Here is a 24,102-nt window from a genome sequence, read left to right on the forward strand (position 1 = left end):
TTTAAACCATAATTTTGACTTAACATCCTAATTTAAAATTCCCTCATCTGTCTGTAGAAACCCACCATTTTCCTGCACTTGTTTGCATTCTCAAGTCGAATTTGTTTACATCTTTTTTTAGCTACAAATTTTCTCTGACACAGACTTCGGGTGACATTAAAGGAGATAAGTGTGAAGTAGTTGAACTATGAACTTAATTTGTCATAAATCAAAATCTCTGATCATGCTTCTTTGCTTTAGTGGCAAAGGCAGTTCCATCCATGAAAGAAATTCTGGGAAGGACCTTTAAGAATTAGATGTAAGTCTAAGACATATTGACAGACTTCATACACATTCAGCAAATCCCATTGATTACAACCTGGCATTACTCCCATTGCAGAGAGGTCAGCACCTGTGTAAGACTTTGCCAGCTGGGGACTTCCTAGCTCTTAATGTTAAGAAAATTATTAATACTGACTAGGTTTTGATCTAGTCATTAATCCTTGTGCAAACTGAGGTGGTTTCGTCCCAGATCATGAGTTTATGTTCAGAAATATTTGATGAACTTAACAAATGACTAATCAATCCACTGAACACAAACATTTATCTTCAAGGATTTAGTCTTCAAGTCATGTTTGGAATTTGTGATTGGGCTCATCTCCAAAAGGACGACAACTCTGGGATTAGGATTACTGTTCCCAGAAATCTAGCTAAGTGCCCTGATCAAAACTTCTAAGCATCATCTCTGCTCCATGATAAGACGAAAGCAAGTATTCTAGAAAAGATACTGTTCAGAGATTGACTGCACCTTTTTTTTCAAGCATGTGAACTCTCAGGACTCAAAAATTCATGGAAAACATGCACAAATGGCATGTAATCATTATCAAAAGTTTTAAAGAAAAAACAGAAGAAACAAACACGAAGTAAAAAAAAAAAGAAAAAATTTGGGCTTACTTGCATTATATTTATAAAGCTTACAAATACACATTGAAGATTGTTTCTTAGGTACATTGAACTATTAGTTCTACAAATAAAGTCACTTTGTATGACCGTCATTTGGATTGCATGACCTCATTTCCATATACTTCCCTTCTCTAAGTTTACCTGCTGCTACAAAGTAGAAAATACTGTCCCACCACCAGTCTAATAACAACTATGATTAATGTCATTAAAATGGGAATTATCCCACAAACTTCAGAAATCATCTGCTTTATTTTCCTCTTTTGGTATGTTTCAATCATTTATTTTTACTTCCACTTTAATAATTATTTTATTATTTCATATTAATTTGGTTTTTATAAATCAAATTCAACACACCGAGGGACCTCAAAGCAAAATAGCTCTTAGCTGTATCACGCTTTAAAGATCCAAAACAAGATATTGTTTTTCCCTCAGTGGCCTCCATAAATATACATTAGATATACTGTGAAAGGGCTGAAGCTGGCAGCTCCAAAGTTAGCTTTCTATAACCAGAAATCTTGTACCACAAATATGTTTTGTTTTGTTTTCTGCTTCCGCCCCTTCTCCTGAAGATATTTAGAAGATTTGTCTCTAAAATATTTCAGGAATACGAAATTTTGAATCCTATCTGTAATTATGTACCATGTAAATTCTCTTAGTATGTTCTGTATGTTTTCAGATTACATGAATGATTGTTACATAATTTTTTTTCCTAATTCTGTTTTTCCTTTATCTTTTAAATTTACATATACACTCCATAAAGATTTAAAGGTTTAAATTCAGCAGTTAATAAAAAAGAACTTCACAAGTGAAGTTCCCACTAAAACAAAATATCAGAGGCAGCAAACACATATAATTTGACCACAGATCAATTTTACCATACTTTTCTTTCCCTTGTCCTCAAGTCCCTGGTTAAAATATATAAATATTATTTACAGCAAGGCAAAACACACGGCTTTTCCTTCCCAAAGGAGACTCCTAATGACGAAGTTACTTAGGATTTTGTTTGCTTCCTCTTTCTTTGGCACCATCAGTCTCACATTGTTGGCTGTCTAATGTCACAGTTCAGTTCAAGTCATGACCACACAAGCCTAAGGCTCACATGCAAAATAGGGTAGGCACTGAAAGCCCTTTCCTTAGAGCTAAGAGTCATGTTTTTAAACATCCTCAGATTCAGAAATGCAGGAGAAATAAAAAAAGGAAAGGAAAAATAAAATAGAAAAAGGTTTTCCATTTCTTAGGCAAGTCTATTAGCCAGTATATTAACAAGCGTTATCTACCCCTTCCTTTTCCAGCGCTAAAGGAAAAATTGAATCTGTGTTCACCTTAAAGAGAGGATTTTAATCGGCATGCAGGTTCCTGACACAGGGTGGCAAAAGTCATTAAAGTAAAGGAGAGGCACAACTTCAGGCCCACCTCTTCCTTCAGCATTTCCAATTCTCCTGCTTTTAGGGTAGGTCTTCATTTGCATTTCAGTTCAGATCAGATGTTGCTTTGCAAGTGAATCCCAGGATTGTCCCACTTACATTGAGGCATGGTCTTGCAGCACACAAACTTACTCTCAGATTGAGCTACAGTGAAGGATGCCCCACCAATAATGACTGGTGGGTCCATGAAGTCAATCTAGAGCCAGTCCAAAACAGAAGTCCTGAAAACACAGAGAGTGCTGAGCCCAGTCTCAGCATCAGCTGTTCTCCCATCCGTCTTGGCCAGCCCTTTCTGCCAATGTAGGCATTGGCTGAGATGTGACCTTGCCCCTTCTCCTGTGCTTAACCTTCCCCATCCTTTCTTGCACTGAACCCATAAGCTTTGTGAACTCCATTCTCAGGGTGACAATTAACATGTCAGCATGGCAGTGGCATGCCTGAGGTCACCCTTCAGACCACCAGTGGATCAAGGATCAATCCTGTCACAATATTATACACATCAGAAGCAATCCACTGCTCACTTACACAAATTTATACATTACTGTAAAAATCGTGTAATCTAGAGCTGATTTTTAGGACTGTTCTCAGTAGAAATTTTACTATCAGGATGAAATATTATCATATCACTTTAGCTTTCTGTACCTAAGTTAATCACATATAATTTAACTATCCCTTATGCACTTCTGTCTCACAATTAATGTTTGCAAGGTGCCTTCACATTTTCCAGTAAAGGTGCCATTAAATTATTATTACTATTTGACTTCGAATTGAATAACTTCATCTGTTTGACATACTGTGAGTTCACCTCCTTTTCTCCCTTCCGGCTCCTCAACTCATAGTAAAAACACATTACAGTGCTACAGTCCCAAGAGGAAAGCTAGCGATGCTGGTGTTCACAAGTCCTCTTCCCAACATTAAAGACTGGACTCCTCCGAGAAGGTCTGTTCATTCTTGGACCACAGAGAGAAATTATACTGGTGTCACAAGACTCTTCTGTCCACCTGGATGCAATCAAAATACTGGTATTTGAATAAGGGTCCTCCCAAATGAATTACCAATCACCAATCTGAAAGAGGCTACAGGCTACTCTTTTAGGTAAAACTCCTTCCTACAATTTGCTCGTTATATGTATCTATATAAACATATTAAAAGTATGGCAAAGCTACATCATTGAGAGACTTGTCATCACCAGATAATCCCTTTCTTCACTTATTTTGAGGGATGATCTATTAAGTTCTGGAAGAAAAAAGTGCTACTTGGCATCTCTGCAGAGAAGTATCTGACAAATATGCGAAAGATGACCTTATGGCTCCAAAGAGCTCTTGAGATAATTGATCTACAAACACACACATTATCAGACAGCAAAGCAAATTATAACCAGCCACTAAAGGCACCAGTGGCTCAATAAATGATTTCCTGACATTTCAGTATATTACAGAGGCAGCATATCTTTCCTTTGGGGTTCACATCACAGCAGGTCTATTTTCTTTGTAAACTCTAGATGGAGAAGCACAAAAAAGAAAAAAATAATCTAAACAAAGCCATAAATATAATGGCAGGTTTGACTTTTGAAAATGAAAATGTCTTGCTAGGCTATTTGCTCAAAATCTAGACTATAGCAACAGTTTTCTGCAGGTTTTCCTGTCTGGTAGTTATGTGATTGTGTGGTACAGCACTGTATATATTTTCCCAGAAAAATAGGAAATAAAAAGCCCTACATTTAAACTGACAGGATATGATTAAAGTAGCTTTTTCTCTCTTTGACATCTATACATACAGCAGCAGCAGCTGAAACCTCTGACTGTTCAGATTGTTATTCTTCCTCCCTCTCCAAATAAGTACAAAACCTCCCAAAATCCAGTTCCAGGCAATTGAATGACTCAGAGCATGAACAATTCCACGTGTACATTTTGACGTCCCCAGTCATCAACTCAAATTTATGCCAAGTTAAGAGTAACCAGAAAATCCAACAGCTGCATGTGGCTATATATGAAAAACTAATTATTTCAGGCAAAGTCCTAGCGGACAGCTGTCTATATAATCACAACTGTTACTTTTGCTGGCAGTTTCCAAACAGGTAAGAAAGAATGGGCCACAGAAACAGAACTATTTTCTTACTTCTAGAGACACACTGATGAGCCAGCATACAGATGTTTGAACAGCTACTACACCAACAGTAAGTACTTACACATCTCTTTATGTCAAAGCACTCCGAGTGGTATAATTCTGTTTTCTAACCTGTGGAATTTCAGGAATTAGTCTGAAATCAAAATTTTTATTTATTTTGGATTTATCAGTAAAAATTGCTTCTGTGACTATGAGAGCACCTTAAGCTTTCCAGACATCTCCTAAGAAGTGGAGATAACAGAATGTTTAGAAGCATCCACTAAAAATTTGTTCACATGAAATGAAATGAAGGATCTCATCTCCAGGCTTTGGCATACTTTTTTACCAGATGGACCTAGTCAGCATAGTTTCTTAAGACCTGGATTGAAAGCCACAGTGACTATTCAAGATTGGGAAACCCTTCATATAAAGAATCTGAAACAAAACTGTTTCTGTGCACATTTCGCATCTGTGACTTTCAGCCTATGTTTCACAGTCACACAATTGTCAGAGGAAAAACAGTGACTGCCGTTAGCACAGTGGGGCAGATCCTGTCTTTCGTCTAACTGTGTACAGCTTGGAAACCTCCACTGGAACCAATGAAACTATGTCTATCTAAAACAGCTACAATGAATTATGCATGCTTACCTCAGGTAAAATAGTGCTAACAAAATTCTACAGAAACACCCAGTTTCTGATCTGTGTGAATGAGATGTCTCTCTCTGTGTGTATATTCTTTCATCCAAGGGATGCATTTAGAATCCTTCCATCCACAAAATAAAAAAACAAGTAAAGCTGATGGTAAGAGCAGAATGTGGAACCAAAACACAGGGAACCTGATCTCATTCTTACCAGCAACTTTGGGAAAGTTGCTCTTTGGACTCAGGGATACCATTTCTCAACTATTTTCCTTCCTCACTCAGATTTTCTTTAATTTCTCTTTTTCATCAACTTCTATTCCACCTAAAAAGTTGCATACACATAATGTAATCCTAAGTAAGTAAAAGTAGGATAACAATAAAAGTATACATAGAACTTAGTTGACTCATATTTATTAAATATTTATAAAAAGGAAAGATAACAGAAATGTAGCAGAATCCATCTCAGTGTTTTGACACTATGATACAGCATTCATTCCTTGTCTTGCCTTTTGTTGCTTATTTCATATGTGTCTTTGGAAATTAATTTTTTAAGCAAAGTTGAGTCACAGACTTTTATCTCATTTCTGGTTCAAAAGCATGCAGAATTTTTTATGCTTTTATTCAAAAATTTTATTCATGCTTTTATTCAAAAGCATGAAGAAAATGGCTTGCGATGTAAAACCACCTTTTTTTAAAGAACGAGACAAAAAGTTTCAAAATCAGCTACCTCTAAGTCACCAGCTTACATTTCCAAGCCAGCAGTATACTGCTTTATCTTCATTGTTTTATCTACTGCTGGGCAGAAAAAAAAAGCAGAATCATAATCAATGGAAATACCAATTTTTTAAATTTATTTTTCTTTTTTTTCTGAAGACCTTCCATGCACAAAAGAAAATAGCTTAAAAACATTTTACAGTGCTGGGCTTTTTTCCACTCCCTTTTTACTACCTTCTGTTATGTATTTCCTGATGTTACTAACCAGCACGCTACAAGAGAAATACTGATAAAAATCCCATAAGGAGAACTGAATTATATTGAGCTCTGTAACAACTTTGCCTGTTTGGGTGGGACTCCCTTCTTTGCACAGGCAGTCCTTCACATCTCAGAATCCACTGCCTGCTTATTAATGTTAATATACATATTTTAAATATATTTTTAAAAAATACTAGCACTAAATAAAGACTATTAAATATTTTAAAAATATTTTTAAAAAATACTAGCTCTAAATAAAGACTATAAATACTAAATATTCCAAAATAATCCTTGGTGACAACTGGATGCCACATATGGACATGTCTCCATAAACAGATAATACAGAGATGGCTCCTGGAATAAGATTTCTGACCTTGAGTCAGAGGAAAGGCAAAGCTTCTTCTGAAAGCAGGGAATGAATATAGCTGAGTTACATTGCCAAGAGCTCAGCTGGGCAGCAAATATCATTTTGCATGAGTTTCTATGGATTCCTTTTACAGAAAGCTGGTAGGATGGGTCAGGGGAGGGTAAGAGCGAGGTTAAAATCTACTAACCTACTGGGTTTATGCTTGAAGCAGGGTTGCAGAACTGCCAGTTCATTAGCAAAAGGCCTGCTTTTCTTTAAACATGCTTATGGTCAGCATTTTGTTGTTGCTAGCATAGTAAAGTCAATGTGTCTTTTTTTAAATGGAACTGGATTCTCTTCTGGTTTATGGGTAATTAACAGAATGATTAAGTAATGTCTGAGTCATATTGACAGATTCAGAAATTTGTGTTTGCAGTACATTTCTGAGAATAATTTGGATCAAGATCAATGATCATGCATTAATGTCTTCCATGTTTGGCATTATAGATATTTCTGTTTCATTTCAGAAATCAGTTGGACTGCTAAGTAGGTGGTCAAAATATTAGCTTAGATGGATATGGTACAAGGACAATAATCTACAACTAATACATAGGCAAAGAATCTATTCACTCTGAAAATCACAAAACTGCATACAGAAGCATCTAAAGGAAACCTGCTGAAACGGCACACTTAATTCAGAAAATGAAATAATTAGAAACAAAAAAATAGAGCGTCTCCCCTTTGCAGTACTGGGATGTGGGTACAATTCAACTGAAATAAAATTCCTGTATTTTTTCTCTCTGCAACTTATCTTCAGGACCATTGATCAGTGTATGCTTAGTATTAGCAAGCCTGGAACAGCTTCCACGTTACCTTCAGTAGCACCGCTCCTTACCCCAAGCAAAATTAGACATTTTAATCAAGTCCATGAAGTGAGATGGAAACATAATGCAGCCCTCTGAAACAAATGCTTTGGCAAAATTGATTATCTATTATCAACGCAGTGAACTCTTACCACTACTACCCAAACAGCACGGACAACAAATGCTAGTACAATTTGTCTGATGGAACAAATGGAGGGAAAAAGCAACGGACATCTGTGAAGATGCTCACGCTCTTCACACCTCTGAGGAATTCTGCATCTGGTTTACTCTAGAATGTAAGTTTTTCTATGCACTCACCCAAAAGAAAGCATAGTTTTAAATCCATTGATAGCTAGTTGAATAAGTACGTCTCACAGAAATCCACCTATAGAAGTGTTGTGTGCTTAATATGCACATGCATTTATTGAAAAGAAGGATCTAGTCACTAGCAGTTTTCTTCCAGCTAAAGTTTAAACAAATACTCATTGTAAAACTAATCAATTTCTGTTTATCTTCTTCAAATCTGCCAGTTTTGAGCTGGAATGAAAACAAAGCTATAAGATGAAAATAAGGCTTTAAGACACTGAAAGCTATTCCTTCCAATAAAGAGCAGAACATGCTTCTTTACGTCATTATTTTCCTCAAGAGGACAGATTTCCTCATGCAGTAGAATGCCTCTATTCAAAGCATCACAAGGTGGAAAAGCGTGTTGGATTCTCCATCACAGCTATATTTCCATAGAAAGTAGCAAGGAAAGTTAAATTAATAGTTTAGCAGGGGTTTTTTTGTTTGGGTTGGGTTGGTTTTTTTTCAATTCCTAGAAATCATTATTGCTTGAAATTACTTTCTTTTCTTGGTGTCTTGGAGCCTAATATATTCATCATACCACACAAAGAGAAGCAAGGAAACCCCTAGAAGTATAGCTATATATAAAACCCAGTGCATGACAGGGAGGTAGCTTACTTTGTCCATGTTCAAATACATGGATGTTCTTCCAACCTCATTGCATACTTCCCATATTCTAGCATATTTGATACTTTTTAAAGCACTATGTATTTGAAATTGTTCATCATACTTTTTCCACAGAGAAACAGTGACTGTGAAGACCACGTAATACTGCTGGCTTGAGTTTGAAATGGGGTTGTCCTAAGGAAGTGTCAAGAAAGTCCTCTCTCTCCCTCTAACCTGCTACTTGATGTTGAGAATTAGGAAGCACAAAAAAAACTCAACTAAAGTAATGAGAGGTAGCTACCCAGAAGGCCTGAAAATTACTCTCTTGGTACATTATATGTTTAACATATTTATACACATATTAGTAGTTGTTTATTTTATAGACACACTCAAATACCAAAATACATACCTGAAAATAATTTTCAGCTAATATATGTAAAAAGTCTGAGTGTAGTCAAGCAAATAGTGTTATAAATTCTACAAATGTTCTTAAAACTCTACCTGTAAATATTTAGGGTGTGCTCTTAAACTGTTGGCTTTGCTGTAATCTTATGAAATTATTGTTTAAATAAAGCCGGCTGCAAGTAGTAATTCAACCAACAGCCTAAATAGATGCAAAACCAAAATGCAAATTAGTGTGAAAAAAAGAAAAAACAAACATATTCTGTTTTCTTCTGTCTTTTAGGATGGTAATTATATTCCTGTTAGAACAGACAAGAGAGACACAGGAAAAAACGATATACCAAGTACAACTATGAATTTTAAATAATATAGCTTCCTGATCCCCTCATTAAAATCTTTTGATAGCCTTCAGAATATATATATATTTAAAATCAAATTATAAACCTTTCAATATTTGACTGACAACCCACTTGATCCGCTGGATGTAGTTGCCAGGATACCATGAAAGCCCCTTGCTTCTCTCTCAGCAGTCTGTTAGACCTGCATATGGTGCCACACGTATTCTTCTTTAATCCTGTTGCGACTTTTATCTGACCTTTCACTTAGTACAGTTTAACTTAAAAAGAAATGTTTGTTCATGAACAAATCTATGTATTTGATGATCTATATTCAGGTCACAAGCTGAAGAGCAAAAACTATGTGATGAAATTTCATGCCAAACTGTACAAGAGGGGGCGGGATCACACTCTGTAAGAAATTCATTTTCCTTTTCAAGACTTTGCATGGAAGATGGAGATTATGATCCTCAATTTCAAAATGTATGTCGATAATATCCAACAGTTTTCTATAAATATTCAAACGTTGAGGGAGAAGAATGAGACAAAAGAACGGAAAAGTCTGCCATGGAACTGCAATCATACCGATAGCCATGTGGATATAAATTAAATAAAGTTGCTCAAGACTATTTGGAGAAGTGTTGCATTTTAAACACAAATTTAATTATCACCTAAGAAGCAAAGCACACCCCTCAGAGTTTTCTAAGAACTAACATCAGAGTTCCAGCAACAAGAAAGAGAGAACAGAGACAGGGAGGAAAAAGGAATCAAATTAATAATGCTTTTAAATGCATATTACTACTATGTTTCTTTATTACTGTAGGATTCTGATATAATCACACAGTGAAGATTCTCAATTTCCTATAAAAAGTTCATTCTATCTATAGCCAGGGCACTGATATGATAAATAAAAATGTGTCCAAATCACATATTTTGTCAAGTTAAATTAAAAGAACCCCATAATTCCAGCCCTTCATTTCCAGATACTGAATAGTGAATATGGGTAAATGCTGACTAAACTGAAAACAGATAAACTCCATTTCCATGCATTTCTAGAAGAAAGCATCTCTGGAAAAAACAGTGCTGAGTGCTTCAGATGAGAACACTAGAGCTATCCCTAAAGGATCAGCAACAGGTAGTGCAAATACATTCTCCAAGCACAGATATTTCTCAAACTTTGTAAGAACACTTCATTTACAAAACACCAATTTTTAATTATTTTCTCTACAAAGAGAGACTCTACTCAAGCTTTCCTCAACTTCCAATAATGTGCAGGCAAAATTAACCATTAGCATCCAAAGGTTTGATATGTTAGATATTACCTTGGTGGTAACATTTATCACAGAGACAAGACGGACTAAATCTTACAATGTGGTTCATTACAGCTAATGCAGTTTATCAAAGCTACCAGTAAGAATAGGTAAGAAACAATATTGCCTTCAGGAAAACTGAGTGTTTAAAAACTTTTGCCCATCTCATATTAGAAAGAAAGTTTCAGATCCCTAGATTTACACGAAGAAATGAATCCAGAATGTTTTGAACCACCTTCAGATTTAAATTTCTGTCTGTATTAATGCAGTATAAATATATGTTGAGGGATTTTAGAACAAAAATACATTATTGGCTCTGATGAATTGACTCATCAATGATGCCAGAAAAAAATTACTATTTTTCAGAAACAAAAAATTAATCAAATCTAACCGGTTCTTGCAAAGACTGGTGATCTGCTGCATTTTTGTTTTGTTTTGTTGTTACTATAAATTAACATTCTCCCTCTGCTACTGCTCAATATCATGCCACAAGTAAAATACATAGACAGCTACAAATTCCTTGTCCTCCTCTGGCAAGAAAACCTTGACTTAGGTAAACCTCTTTTTAAAGGCCTCATTCAGCAAAGATCGAATCCGCTAGTAATGCATTCTGACATTATATCAATTTAAGCAGATGTATCTTGGTTTTAAGATAAAAGGCTTCTACAGATATTATATTCCCATCCTCTGCAAAACTTTGAAAGCAGAGGAGCTTTGTTTAGGCCAAAGCAGAGAATGACTAACCAGATACCTTTCCTCTATTTTCCTGTTGACCACACCGTTAATGAAACAGCAGGGAAGTATAGGTTTGACTGTGAAAACACTGGGAACAAAGCTTATACTCTTAAGTTTTCTAAAGAATTACATGGGATTTTCATAGTCTACCTGGATTCTGCATTTTTTTTAGTTAAAAGCATTTTGTACTTATTACTGACAACCTCAGATAACCCAAAGCATATAAACACAGTATGCCACCTTAAAGTGAGATCTTTTGCACTTGAGCATACTACTCACACCTTTTGCTCCGAGGTTAAGGAAAACCACATTCATGAAAATTCTTCCTTTGAGTGATTTCTTCCATCTCCTGCCAAAGGCATAAGGTTTTACCTTCTGTCGTGGTTTAAGCCAGCAGGCAGCTAAACACCACACAGCCGCTTGCTCACTCCCCCACAACGGGATGGAGGAGAGAATCAGAAAAAAGGTAAAACACATGGGTTGAGATAAAGACAATTCAATAGGACAGAAAAGGAAGGAAAAATAATAATGATAAAAGAATTTACAAAACAAGTGATGCACAATGCAATTGCTCACCACCTGCTTACCGATGCCCAGCCAGTTCCCAAGCAGTGGATGCGCCCCCCTGGCCAACTCCACCCAGGTGTTTTTTTTTTTCCAGCATTAGGTTATATGGTATGGAATATCCCTTTGGTCAGTTGGGGTCAGCTGTCCTGGCTGTGCCCCCTCCCAGCTTCTTGCATACCTCCAGCCTCCTCGCTGGTAGGGTGGTATGAGAAGCAGAAAAGGCCTTGACTAGTGTAAGCACTGCTCAGCAACAACTAAAACATCAGTGTATTATCAACATTATTCCCATCCTAAATACAAAACACACACTATATCACCTACTAGGAAGAAAATTAACTCTATCCCAGCCAAAACCAGGACACCTTCCTCCCCTATACATCACTTTTCCCCAGCCCAAGTCACATCCTGAATGGTTATTGCCTGATCTTTTTGGTAGGTAGTTTGAAATTTCTAATGGATTTGTTATTATGAACGGCTGCTTTGATAATACATTCTTTGTTTGTTGCTGATACTGTTTCTGGATGAAAGTGTGAGGGTAAGTACTTGAAGTACTAGAACTGTATGCATGAAGAAACATCTTTTGAAGAAAATGAAAAATAATTTTGCCATTTTCTACTTGCTGTATGACTGATAAAAAGCCTCTCATCATTCAATATGTAACTTGTGAGATGCAAGTGCAGCACTACCACAAATAAGATAGGATTGTTTTCATGCTTTTAGCCTCTGGTAGTATCTCAGTGTGTTGACTATTGAGAACAAAGACACTTTTGCAGGTAGAATTCACTACTAGGATCTGACAGCACACAGTTGAATTACTAATGGGATTCAACTCAATTATCTCTTTTTTGAAGCTTTCTTTTGTTTAGACATGTTTAGAATTAAACATGTTTCTTCCTCTCCATTAATTATTTTGGCTACTCTTTTCATATACCTGCATTCAGAAACAAAGGACAGACTGCTTTCATTGGGAAGGTACAGAGATCCTTTATTTGTTTAGGAAACAAGTCTATATTTCTGATTTGAATAACTAAGATGAAACATTATGACACCTGTATTATGTGTCTACCTTTGTATCTGCTGCCACTCCTATTTTTAGGATAATATCCTTACAGAGATGGCTCAGGACTCCTGGTGAGATGGCTGCACTTAACAGTGATGTTCAAAATTCACACCTTCCGTACCTATGTTGTACACTGGTCCATATTTTATCTGCAAATTTGAATTCATGCAAATCTATCAGTAGCTTTTACAGATAAGACTACTTACAGTGAATTCTATGTACTAACTTTAATGTGTGAAACTGAGACTTTTCAAGAGCAGGATACCAAAGGCCCTTTCCAAAAACTCCGAGTGTTTATTCTGTTTTACACATTGCTCCTCTCAAGAAATGAGAATAAAACACATTTCTATGTTGGCTTTCGTTAGTAATTTTGACACAATTTCCTTGCTAAATATGATTTTCCACTACTTTAATGAAGGGATAAGCTGCATGAGAAAAATACAAACAGCCGTGGGCTGAAGCAATACAGCCAGCAAACAGGTCATGTAATAGCATCATTTTGATATTGTTTACTATTAATAATGTGTTTTTTTTCTATTATCCCCTCCTGAGTCATTCTACATAGCTTCCTCTTCTGCTTTAATAAAAAGAGCAGCAAAGATGAGCTTGAAAAAGCAAGTTTTAAGAATACACAGCTATCTGCTACTTGTCTTTGCTGAAAAGCAACAGACGAAGAATCTCGGATCTCAAAGAATGTAGTATCTCTGAGAGATGTGCTAATGGCAATAATTGATGCTGAGAGCACCTCTTCTGTTGTACCTTGGCCGCTGCTATTTTATGTAGAACTGCCAAAGAAAGCTTTTGTGTTGATCAAATAAAAAGTCTTTGATAACTGACTGAAAGCATTTGGTGGAATGGTACTTCAGAACTTGTTTATTTCTACCCAAAAGTGGAGTGAAAAAGGGAAGTATTTTAAAAAACAGAAATACCACAATGCAAATTCATAATAATATAATTTTGAAAATGACAAAACAGAATATTTCAAACAGTTCCAATCAAAACAACTCAACTGAAATGACATTTCTCAAGCTGAACTGCTTTATTTCACTGAAGTAATCAAACTATTTCAGTTGAAATTAGTTTTTTTTTCTGTAGAAGAATATTGCCTTGCAAAAAAATGTGTTTCCAGATCCATATTCCTCGATCTGTTCCCCTATAGGCCAGGCTACCAACCAGACTATATCCTATGTAATACACCCCACAACTCCCTCAGAGCATTCACTATAGAATGATGAAATCTGCAGGGAGTCCAGCCCGCAGGAGAAAAGAGAAGGCTGACTGCTCTGCACATGCAGATCATGACTTAAGGGGAGACTTAATTTGATATTTTGGTCACTGGATAAAGCACAAATCATTTTATCTGAGTTCAGACTGCCACTCCACTGCTCCTCCCTTAATATTCAATATAGAATAGAGAATTTGTAGGCAAAATCTACAAATCTTTTCCTGTTGGAAATTTCTGATTGGAAAAGTGTTGTTTTTCATTATAAAATTATTTTAATGTACTCCCAGCAAGCTTAATCACTGATTTTCAGTTCAACACAACTTTTTAATGGCTTATTTATATTTAAAACAAACAACATATTAAATTCAAAAGCATTCATAGAGAAATTAAAAATAAAAAGCCTAAAAGGAAAAAACTAACCTTCTAACTAGTTAGATATAAGGAAGTCCTACTCTATCCATAAACCTCCTTCATCACAGTCATCTGTCTCAATCTTCATTCAAAACTGTAGCACAAAAATATCTCAAAGCTGGACTTGATGATAGACAGATTCAAGTCAGGGAAGGAGAAGAGAATTCTCAAGTCAAGTGTCTTTTCCTGACTAGTCCTCTTCTCTACCCCAAGACCTTTTTATTTGCCTCTGTGTTTTGTTATAGTTCTTTCAACTTCTGGTAGCAGTAATAGAAAATGGAATTTAAACTAAGAGCTACTGTAAAACATTACTCTTTCATAAGACTCTTTTCATTATAGATTTTCTTTCACAATACTTTATAAAGGAGATCTGGGCAGTTGTTCTCTATTTCACAGTGAAGGAATCAAGGGCTACACATCAGGTGAAGCCCATCTGGGAAACAAGACAGCTTTGAAAACAAGTCTCCTGATTCAAAGTCTTAGTATCATTGAAGTTAAATTTTAAACTGTCAACACTATTCTAATCTTGCATAACGTCAAGCCAGGATGTTTAGGGCTTTGTTTTGCCCTTTTTTTTTTTTTTAAATCACTCTTCCTGACATTTGATATAGCTCTGTACAGTGCCTGTAGATTGTATCACTTTAGATATAAGTGACTACAAATGCTCTTTTCCCTACTGCATAGGAAATAAGCTCAAATATTTATCCTACTAAATTATATAATCATATTCAAGAGTTGTAATTTTAAATTAATCTATCTGGTGTTAAAGAAGCTAGACAGCTTTGTTGGCTTTGTATCTTATCTTAGATTTGGTTAGCCTAAGCTGTAAGAATTTGAAAAAGATGGCTTTCTCTTCCCCAGGGGAACATATCACTCTGTTAACAATTAAAATGATAATAATTATACAAATGTGTGACAAATTAAATACAAAGTTTCATGTAGTGTAATGACAAAGCATAATGAAAAACACTCTGAAGTACATACCCTCATGTTTAATGTCTAATAACTTTGGGAACTTAATATATTATGAAATTGGAGTTAAAATATTTAATTTTTTGGTAAATATCCTTTACAATTACTTTTTACTAAAGTATAAACTAATGTAACAGGAAAATGTTAGATTAAAGGACCTTAGCCACACAGGATCATTTTTCTCACAGTTCTTTTCACATCTTGGTTCAATGTACTTTGGATTTGCTTGGTTTCAAAGCAGAGTGCATGGTCTGTCATTCTCCCATCCCCATCCCCGTGTCCCCCCCCCTCCCGAGTGCCTGAGGTTAACAAGTTGCTTATTGATTTTTATGTTTATGTAATGTTCTCTTATATTAAATGGGCAAATTCTGTATCCTACTGAGCATCTGAAGATGTTTGGTTTTATACAGTCCACAGATCTCATTTTTGGCTAGAACATTTTAAATCTCCCATCTACCACAGAAAATCCCCATGTTAGTACGAAAAATACAGGTGAAGTCACATAATTTCTGTTTCATTGAAAGGCAAAATATGGAATTATTTAGAGTTCAATCTTGTAATATATCATTCTATCATAACAGAGTTATATTGTTGTATTTTACAGAAGTCCATAATCTATGCACTACATGCATATGTATTACACAAATCTGAACTGGGATTCCATGTGGGAATGTATGTGCCCACAGGACTACATGGGATCGTATCATCTTTAATGCTGGGCTGATTAGCAGACTTCTTTTACTGGTCTGGGATTTTGGCTCACAAGCAAAATTTCTCCCTGTGTAGAGCATCACTGTAGGAGTTCCTATCAGGTTGTATAAATTAAGTTTCTAGAAATTAAGTTTCCTCAGAGCTGTCAATATTGTTACCCTATCCCCACCACCCCTCACTCCCCATTCTAATGGCTTTTTATTGCCTGGAGAAACCACGCACATTTCCACATTCATAAAAATGTTTCTTAAGGTGAAAAAGGAGTTCTTCAAATACTGATTAAAAAGTAATTGCCTGAGGCCCTGAATGGAGCAGTAATGCTGAAATCAGCATTCGTTTCAAAGTTTTTAAAGATGTGAAGAGAAATAAATCCACATCTCTTACACACTTATTGCTAAAATCACATACCGGTAGATTGATCTCTCTACCCGTTACAGTGCAATCACCACAACCTATGGAAATACCATAAATTAAGTATAGCTACACTAGATGCTTCTCTTAGATAATTTGTCCGAATCTTTGTGCCTCAACAATACCTCACTGGCCTTAACAGAACAAAATAACTTACATGATCCAAAGACTTGGCCCTGAAATACGGAACTTTAACATTCATACTTTTATACAGACACAATGACATAAATGCATAATCGTATGGTTATATGATGAGGCGATGAGTATTTGCCAGCTCTCAGCTAAAAAAGTAAACCACCTCAAGCTTCTTAGCTAATCTATTATTATAAATGGACTTGGTAGTGAGTACAAAGACTGTGTCTTTTCTCATCTTTGATGTACCAAGGCATTATTACAGCCCTCTTCCTTCCTTTATATTACAGACAAGGATATACAATAAAAGAGAAGCTTGAAGTGAAACAGAGATTAAGAAGTTTCCTCCATGAAGGGCTCTATTCATACAAATAATCAAGTAGCCACATTATTTAGACAACATTGAAAACTGATTCCTTCCAAACCATTAAGAACACCAGAACTTGCCAACATGATGACAGCTGAGATCAGTTTTGGGTAAATATTCTGACCACCTGTACCCTCTAAATGTCAAAAAGATTAAATATAGAAACCTATGTGTGAGAGAGGGAGACAAATTCAGAGGGGAAAAAAAATATTTTCAGAGCCTAAGAGACACTACTGGCAGACTTGATTCTGGCATCACAAGAGTACCTAAGGATGAAGAAAAGGACTGGCATCAGAAATAAGAGGGGTAGGTTTTGATGGGGTTCAACTTCAGACACCCAAATTAGGAGATCAGTCTGTTCCTAAGATCTCTAGAGATGCAAATGGAAACATCATTTAGGGGTTCCAGGTCAGCACCTGGAAGATTCTCTCTGTCTCCCTCTTCTCATTGACCATAAAGGGATTCAACTATAATAAAAACATCAACATCAATCTCTCAGATCCTCTTGTCTACAGGAGCTGGATCAATACCCATAGAGCGACTATGGTGGCTATGCTGCCCAGTATGCCAGCTGTCATCCTCCACTGTCAAACTGAACTAGTAGGGCCAGCCCACAGTAGTAGCTGGGGTAGACTGAAAAGCCTCAGCACACACATCTCCTGCTTGTCCTTGCTTTTCTCCCACCTCTTCTTGTCTAATCTAAAGGATGAACAAGAGAACTAAATGCAGTGCCAGCACCAGCTATCCCCACTTTAGTGACCAAAGGACAATGAAGGCAAAGTGGCTGAGGAGTTAGGAGATACAGTCCACTCTCCCTTGGCCTTCCTCTTCCACTGCTCTACTTTGGTCTTGGCAACCCCTACAAGCTCAAGGTGCCATATAGCACCACAGCTTCTTTCTAGGTATCCTGGGCCTATTTTTGCAGTCAGTCCTTATCACCTCATCTGATTTGAGGCACAGTAGTACCTACCCATGCCTACAATCACATATAACCAAAGATAGGGTATGTCAGAGCAACCACAAGTCCCTATAGCCAAGCTAATATCCCCAAGCTTCTTTTAAAATTGTATGATTCTTACCCCAGACATCAATATTTATCTCACTCTACAGAAGATGTTTCTCACCTAAATGCTCACTTATCTTTCAGCTTTTTGCCACTACAGTGACAGAAGTTCACATAATTTCTAATATTCTGTACAGTTTGTGCTACCCTTAATGCGAAGGAACTCTGGGCACACTATGCTTATTGACATTGCTGGTTTTTGCCTGGAGAAAAAGACTCTGTAATTTGGCCTTCCTGCTGGAGGACAGTGTTGTAATCATGCAAGCTCTAGACCTTCCAAACAAAGACATGTTTGGAGCAGCCCCTTTTGCCCAGTTTGCAAGTGCCCCACCCTCCACCAATATTTTAAATTACCATGTAAACTGTAACAAGTGAGACTTTGCAAATGGGTAAAATGATGTAGAACATTCAGTTACAAATTTTCTGCGTGAGCCAATGGTAGCCTCTCAAGGTTTCGGTTTGCCTTTCAGGACATCCCAGTTTGACACCCATTCATGGCTCCATTCTGAGACACATCGAGCATAATATGAAGGCAAATGCTACAAAGGCAGATGTCCTACTTACTACAGAGCCACTGGGGAAAAAGAAAGCGCATGTATCATTCAGTGGCAGCCTGTGGGTGAATAAAGTGCAAACAGAATTTCAAGGAAGACTCATCCAGACAGCCTGGACAGAGGGAATGAGCATGTAAAATTAAAAGGGTGAAGAAATATAGAATATACATGTTGGGAAAAAGAGAAAAAAAAGCAAACAATTTCTAAGTAATGGTTACCTGTAACGTTTTCAGACACCTGTTTTCACCACATGCTTACCATTACTTAAATTCTGTTGTAACTCTGAAAAAATCCTCTTTTTTAACTCCAAAAATAAGAGATCTCACCGTGACTATCAAAATGACAAAGAAATGTACCATGACAAATCACCATAATCACTCCAAACCAAAGTAATAAAAGTATGCTAAGTTTTTAAGAATAAGCTAAAGATACAATTACCAAGTGTGACTAACTAGAAATTGTATCTATCCACTGGTACCTTTATTGTGATATTCACAGCATGAGAAAAATAATAAATTCTATGGCTATTTTATTTATGGGACAAATGAACTAATTGGGTTGGGAATGGCAAAACATCAGTCCAGTGGTGTGAGCATGAACATTGCCAAGGACTGGATGCAGACATCCATAAACCTCACAAGAAAAGCATCACTCTTGACACCTTTAATGAAAAGGTAATTGCACAGTTTCATGCATCTATTCTGCCTAAGTAACAGGAGTTTCAAAATACGGGTAAAAAATATCCAATAACGTCATCAAAGGTAGAAGTCATTAACATATTAAATGTGTTCAGTATTGAAGAATTTCTAAAATGTTATGATTTTCTGATATTTAAAATACAAAATTTTTTTATGGTTTTAAGGAAGGATTGCAGAAAAAGATTTTTTTAAAAAGTAGATTAGTTCTATTTAATTTTAGCAATAAATGTTTTGTTTTGTAGTAGAAAGAATTCTCCTTTTGAATGTAAACAGATCTACCTATAATTCAACGTCAACCATAAAATTGAAAAATTATTATTCCAGGAAGAGAATCAATAATATTTGAAACATAAAATTTTGTTTGTTGAAGTCTCTGGGGTTTTTTTGTTGGTTTTGGAGGCAGTTTTTTTGAGGAGGAGGACAGGGAAGCTAGAACGTGTTTTCTTCCTCTTTTTCATTTTATCTAGGTAACCCAAAGTGCTATTATTTATACAGCTTTAGAAAGGGACACTGGCTTCCATGCTAAAACCTAAAATGATTAAAGGTCTTCCTTACAAGGTTACCTCCAGCTTTTTCATATACACTGCAGTCAACACTATTTATGGGTGATAGTGTCAGCAAAAAAAGAATATAGCTTTTTTTTTCCCTTGTAACTGAAACTCTTAGTTTATTTTACCTTTAAGCAAGATAGAAATATGGCTTTGTTTATTATTTCACCGGTTACAATTTAACCCTCTGCAAGATCATTAAAACTTCTATTTGCAAGTCTGCATCCAGTTTTTATTGGTCTTTTAACTGAATCCATCTTCTAAATAATAATCTCTTCAGTTCTAAATTTTATATTTGCATTAAATAGACATGATTCCTTCTTAAGCATACAGGATACTCTCTAATGTATAAACATCACAGAAGTGCTTGAGGCTTATGGAAGGTACAGTTAGTCTAGGGATACAACATTTGCAGAGAGTATTTTAATTCACATATAGCGGAAGAAATTTGAATGCTTAATATTATGCCAACAGATGATTAGTAATATTCCTGAACCTGGATTAAATGCTACAGGATAGCAGCTATAAAATAACAAAAAGTGATTTATAATACAAAGAAACATTATACAAATTAGAAAGATTATTAACATACTTTGCCTGGTCATAGAGTAGTTTCATCTCCTCAAATAATGATGGTAGTTACTCATATAATTATGAAATTATGTGGTATTATTTACCCTGAGGACTGCCAAAGCAATATGTAAATGCAATAAACCAAAAACCAGGTTATACAAGATGTTCTTTTTGTCCCCCACTGAACACCACTTTTTCTGAACTAAGTAACAGCTGATTGCAGAAGTAATTGTACATAGTATACAGCTAATAACTTCAGCTACAACTAAAAGGGATATTTTTTAAGCTACTTAATTTACACTGTTACATGTGTTGGCTATGACTATGAAGTTGCCTCTAGAGAAGGCATCAAGAGAATCTTTCTTCTTTGCAAATTATTTCAACCATGTCATCCTATTGTACCCTTGAGCACACACCTTCTCCAATACCTTTTTCTGTGCACATCTTAAACCTGGAAATTCTCTATCATATCTGTGACAAATTAACTTGGAGAAAATTTATCTTTGGCTGTAAGGTCTGTTTATAGGAATACATTTTAGAGACATTTTCACCAACATCTTCAATTGGCAGAAAAAGAAAAACAAACAAAAAAACCCCTAACCAAACACCACCCACCCCCCCAACAAATTGAAAATAATTACTGTGTTTCAGGATCTTAAAACCATGTGTCACGTAGCATGGATGTGGCCCAGCTACGTCATCTGGATTAAGGGCCAGAAATCAGTCCTTGACCCTGTTTAATTTATTAGTATAAAAACAGCCATTGCAACTTTGACTTGGTCTCCCAATCCCAAATGCTATCTTAGCTATCTTGGCTACTGGTCCAGCTCTACTTACCATATTTCTCTTCTGGATGGTACATGAGACTCTCAGTTTAGGTAACTGGGGTTGCACCGGCTCCTGAAGATTCTCCAGTTAGAACAACTTCTTTTTGCATTTTTTTTGAAAAGGGGAAAATTAGATTCATCCATGAGAAGTTAGTCAGTGCACTAGATACTTCAAAGGATATTTTGTTCGAAATGACTGGTATTATGGATGACTGACTAGGTAACGTTATCTACATGAAGATACATTCCTTTTTTATTAATATTCCATACATTTTTTCTTAGAAACCAAATTCTTGGCTATTACCATTCTCTGTTTAATATCCTGTTCCCTGTGGCAGAATTTCCTTATACATTTAGATACACATACTCTGTAAAAATACAGACCACAGATTTTCAAGAGCACCGATTTCTATTTTCATTTTTCTTGAGACCATGTAACCGCAACTGCAAATTTATATTTCTTTGGCAGCTCTTGATCTTTTTTTGAAAAACAAAACCTTTCTGGGTGTGTTGTAAGCATGACGCCAGCATTCAGATAACTTCAGCAACTGGTAAGCAGCATTATATCTCATTTCTATAGGTCCTGGAGAATGGCACAAGAAGTACCATGTAATTGACTTCAATAAAGAAAAAAAAAAACCCACAAGATGTCAGTCATAGTTTGAGCTACTGGAGTAGCTCTTCTGTAATCTCCTACGTGACAGCCTTATGAAATTTTTCCTAATGCCTTCCCGCTTTCTAAAGAACTTCAGTCAGCTAAGATTACATTTTACTAATAACCAAAAATTATGACTACAAATATATTTCTCTGTGAAGTTAAATGTGAAAGTTGTATTGGTTTTTGGCAAATTTCTATACTTGAATTATCAATTATTTTAATACCATCTATTAAGCCTATTAACTTAAACAAATGTTATGCAATTTATAAATATTTCTTCCACCACACAATGCCAATATAATTTACATTATTAGTTAATTAATATTGAGAAAAGTAGTATAATTATGGTGCAATAATCAGCAGCATATGTATTCAAATGTTGGTTTGTTAATGTTAGATATTTCCTCAAATCTCAGTTGTTAAAAAAAGGGAAAAAAAATAATAATGCTTGAAGAAATGCTTTACATTGGTATCCTAAAATATGAGCAACAGGCAGTGTCCCTTATCACGGAAGAAATCTTAACCAAGATTATAACATTTTTCCCTATTTTCTGCCTGCTGAGACATACTAGACTGGAAATCTTATTCAGGAATCTATAAGCTTCACTTCACATAGGTGAGAATGGGAGAAAAAGAGCAATGAAAGATTAAGGTGAAAAAATAAGTGCGACTAGGCAAAATGAAGGTATGCTAACAGAGTGGTAGCCCAGAAACCAGCAAACTATTCCCCAAATAAAAGAAAAAAAAAAAAAGGAAGGAGACAGAGAACCATCTTTAACTGCCTCTTCTTAGTCTGTTTTCTGCGTTTATAGAAAGGATGTGGGGGACTAAATCCAAATTCAAAGGTTCCTAAACATCAACATTTTTATTTCCAGGCAATACAAACCCCTGAAAGACATTACCAGCTTGACAAGAGTACCTGCGGGGTTTGCTCAGGTGAACTCTACTCACTTAGCGCCCGACAGCCCTGAGGGGACCAGCATAGAGCTTTCAGATACCCTCTGGGGGGAAGGAGGCTCTGGGTGGGCTCCACAGCAGCATGAATTTAACCTTTCAGGCTCACTTTAGGGAAGTACAAAACACTTGCACCTCCCGGTGAAGTGGATAGATTGAGCATGAAATCACATCTAGCCAGTGGAAATTAACAGTCATCGCTTACGACCCCAGTCTTTACTTAAGAAAAGTTTTCTGAACTGAGCTGCTAAATTTGGACATTAAAAGTGCCTAACTCCCTTCCATTTAATTTCCACCTTGTGCTAGCTCACATTGCCAAAATGATATTGCTCTTAGGATTATTTTTTCCAACTGTTTCACTCTTACAGATCTGGATGAAAAGGACAGGTGATCCCTATAGGAAAGCCACCAGAGCTGGAACTGCAAAACAGGCAATCGGGAAAACTAAGCCACAGGAAGCAAAGCGCTATCGCACTTCAAAGATTGCTGTTAAAATTGTGTATAAGACCACTCGTATGATGTCAAACGTTGCTCCCTAATGAAATGGCCCCCTCTGGAGGATCTTTTTTAAGAGCAGAAGGAAATCTTGCCTAATGCCTCCATAGTGAGTTGTGTCCCAGCCACCCAAAAGCACAAGACAAGGGTGGCCAAGCCCAATGCATTTTTAAAACTTCCGTCTTTATTTCTACATCAGCTGCCTGGAACCTGGCTGTCAAAGGGCTTTAAAGAAGGAAGACATATGTGCAATGTGTTTGGTCAGATGTTTCAAGCGCTACAATAAACTTTGGGCCACCTGAACACGAGGGTGTGACCAGAATTGTTGCACTCAAGTGCTGTAAACAGCACTCGCTTATACTGAAAACCGTCACACTGACATGTTCGGCTGTGTAACCGGACTTCATAGGAAAACATTTGTGATGACATATAAAACCAAGATCAATGGCCACTGATGGCCATAGTTAAAAATGAAAAAGCCAAGGAATTACTAGAAGAAAGCCAAGTAACACCTACACTTCCAAAAAAATTTCCATCAACATTGGCTAAAAGACACAATCTTTCCTTTTTGATGTCACAGTCAGTGCAACTATCTAGGAATTTGTTACGTCCAGTCTGGATTGTTCCTAGTTACAGCATAGTACAGGAATGCAATTAGTACAGCTATAGCTAATTATTTCAGGACTTGCTCTTTCCTCTTTCATCTGCCTTGTGGGGTCCTTTGCAAAGAGGAAAGCATGGTCTTAAAATGCCCTGGCTACCAATACATTTTCAACCGTAACTCAAAACTCAAGGTTCATCCTTGGGGGCAAATGCCTGCAGCTGTGCCCGGTGCATGGCCACCAAGGG

At 36.3% G+C, this 24,102-nt stretch overlaps 1 protein-coding gene and 1 long non-coding RNA gene across 4 annotated transcripts in view; one reads left to right on the plus strand and one right to left on the minus strand.

The window, feature by feature from the left end:
- The window catches only part of CNTNAP2 (contactin associated protein 2), a 1,193,181-nt gene that overhangs the window by 900,120 nt on the left and 268,959 nt on the right, over window positions 1-24,102 (minus strand). The gene's annotated exons all lie outside the window — the stretch shown is intronic.
- On the plus strand, window positions 4,303-9,611 carry LOC140648050 (uncharacterized). Of its 3 annotated transcripts, none has more exons than XR_012041071.1 (4): window positions 4,303-4,542; window positions 7,249-7,590; window positions 8,381-8,573; window positions 8,931-9,611. It is a non-coding gene; the product is annotated as an uncharacterized lncRNA (long non-coding RNA). The 3 variants fall into 3 exon arrangements; XR_012041072.1 differs by having other exon boundaries at window positions 8,381-8,538; XR_012041070.1 differs by having other exon boundaries at window positions 8,381-9,611.

This window comes from Ciconia boyciana, chromosome 2, assembly GCF_034638445.1.
Source record: "Ciconia boyciana chromosome 2, ASM3463844v1, whole genome shotgun sequence".
Taxonomy (NCBI): domain Eukaryota; kingdom Metazoa; phylum Chordata; class Aves; order Ciconiiformes; family Ciconiidae; genus Ciconia; species Ciconia boyciana.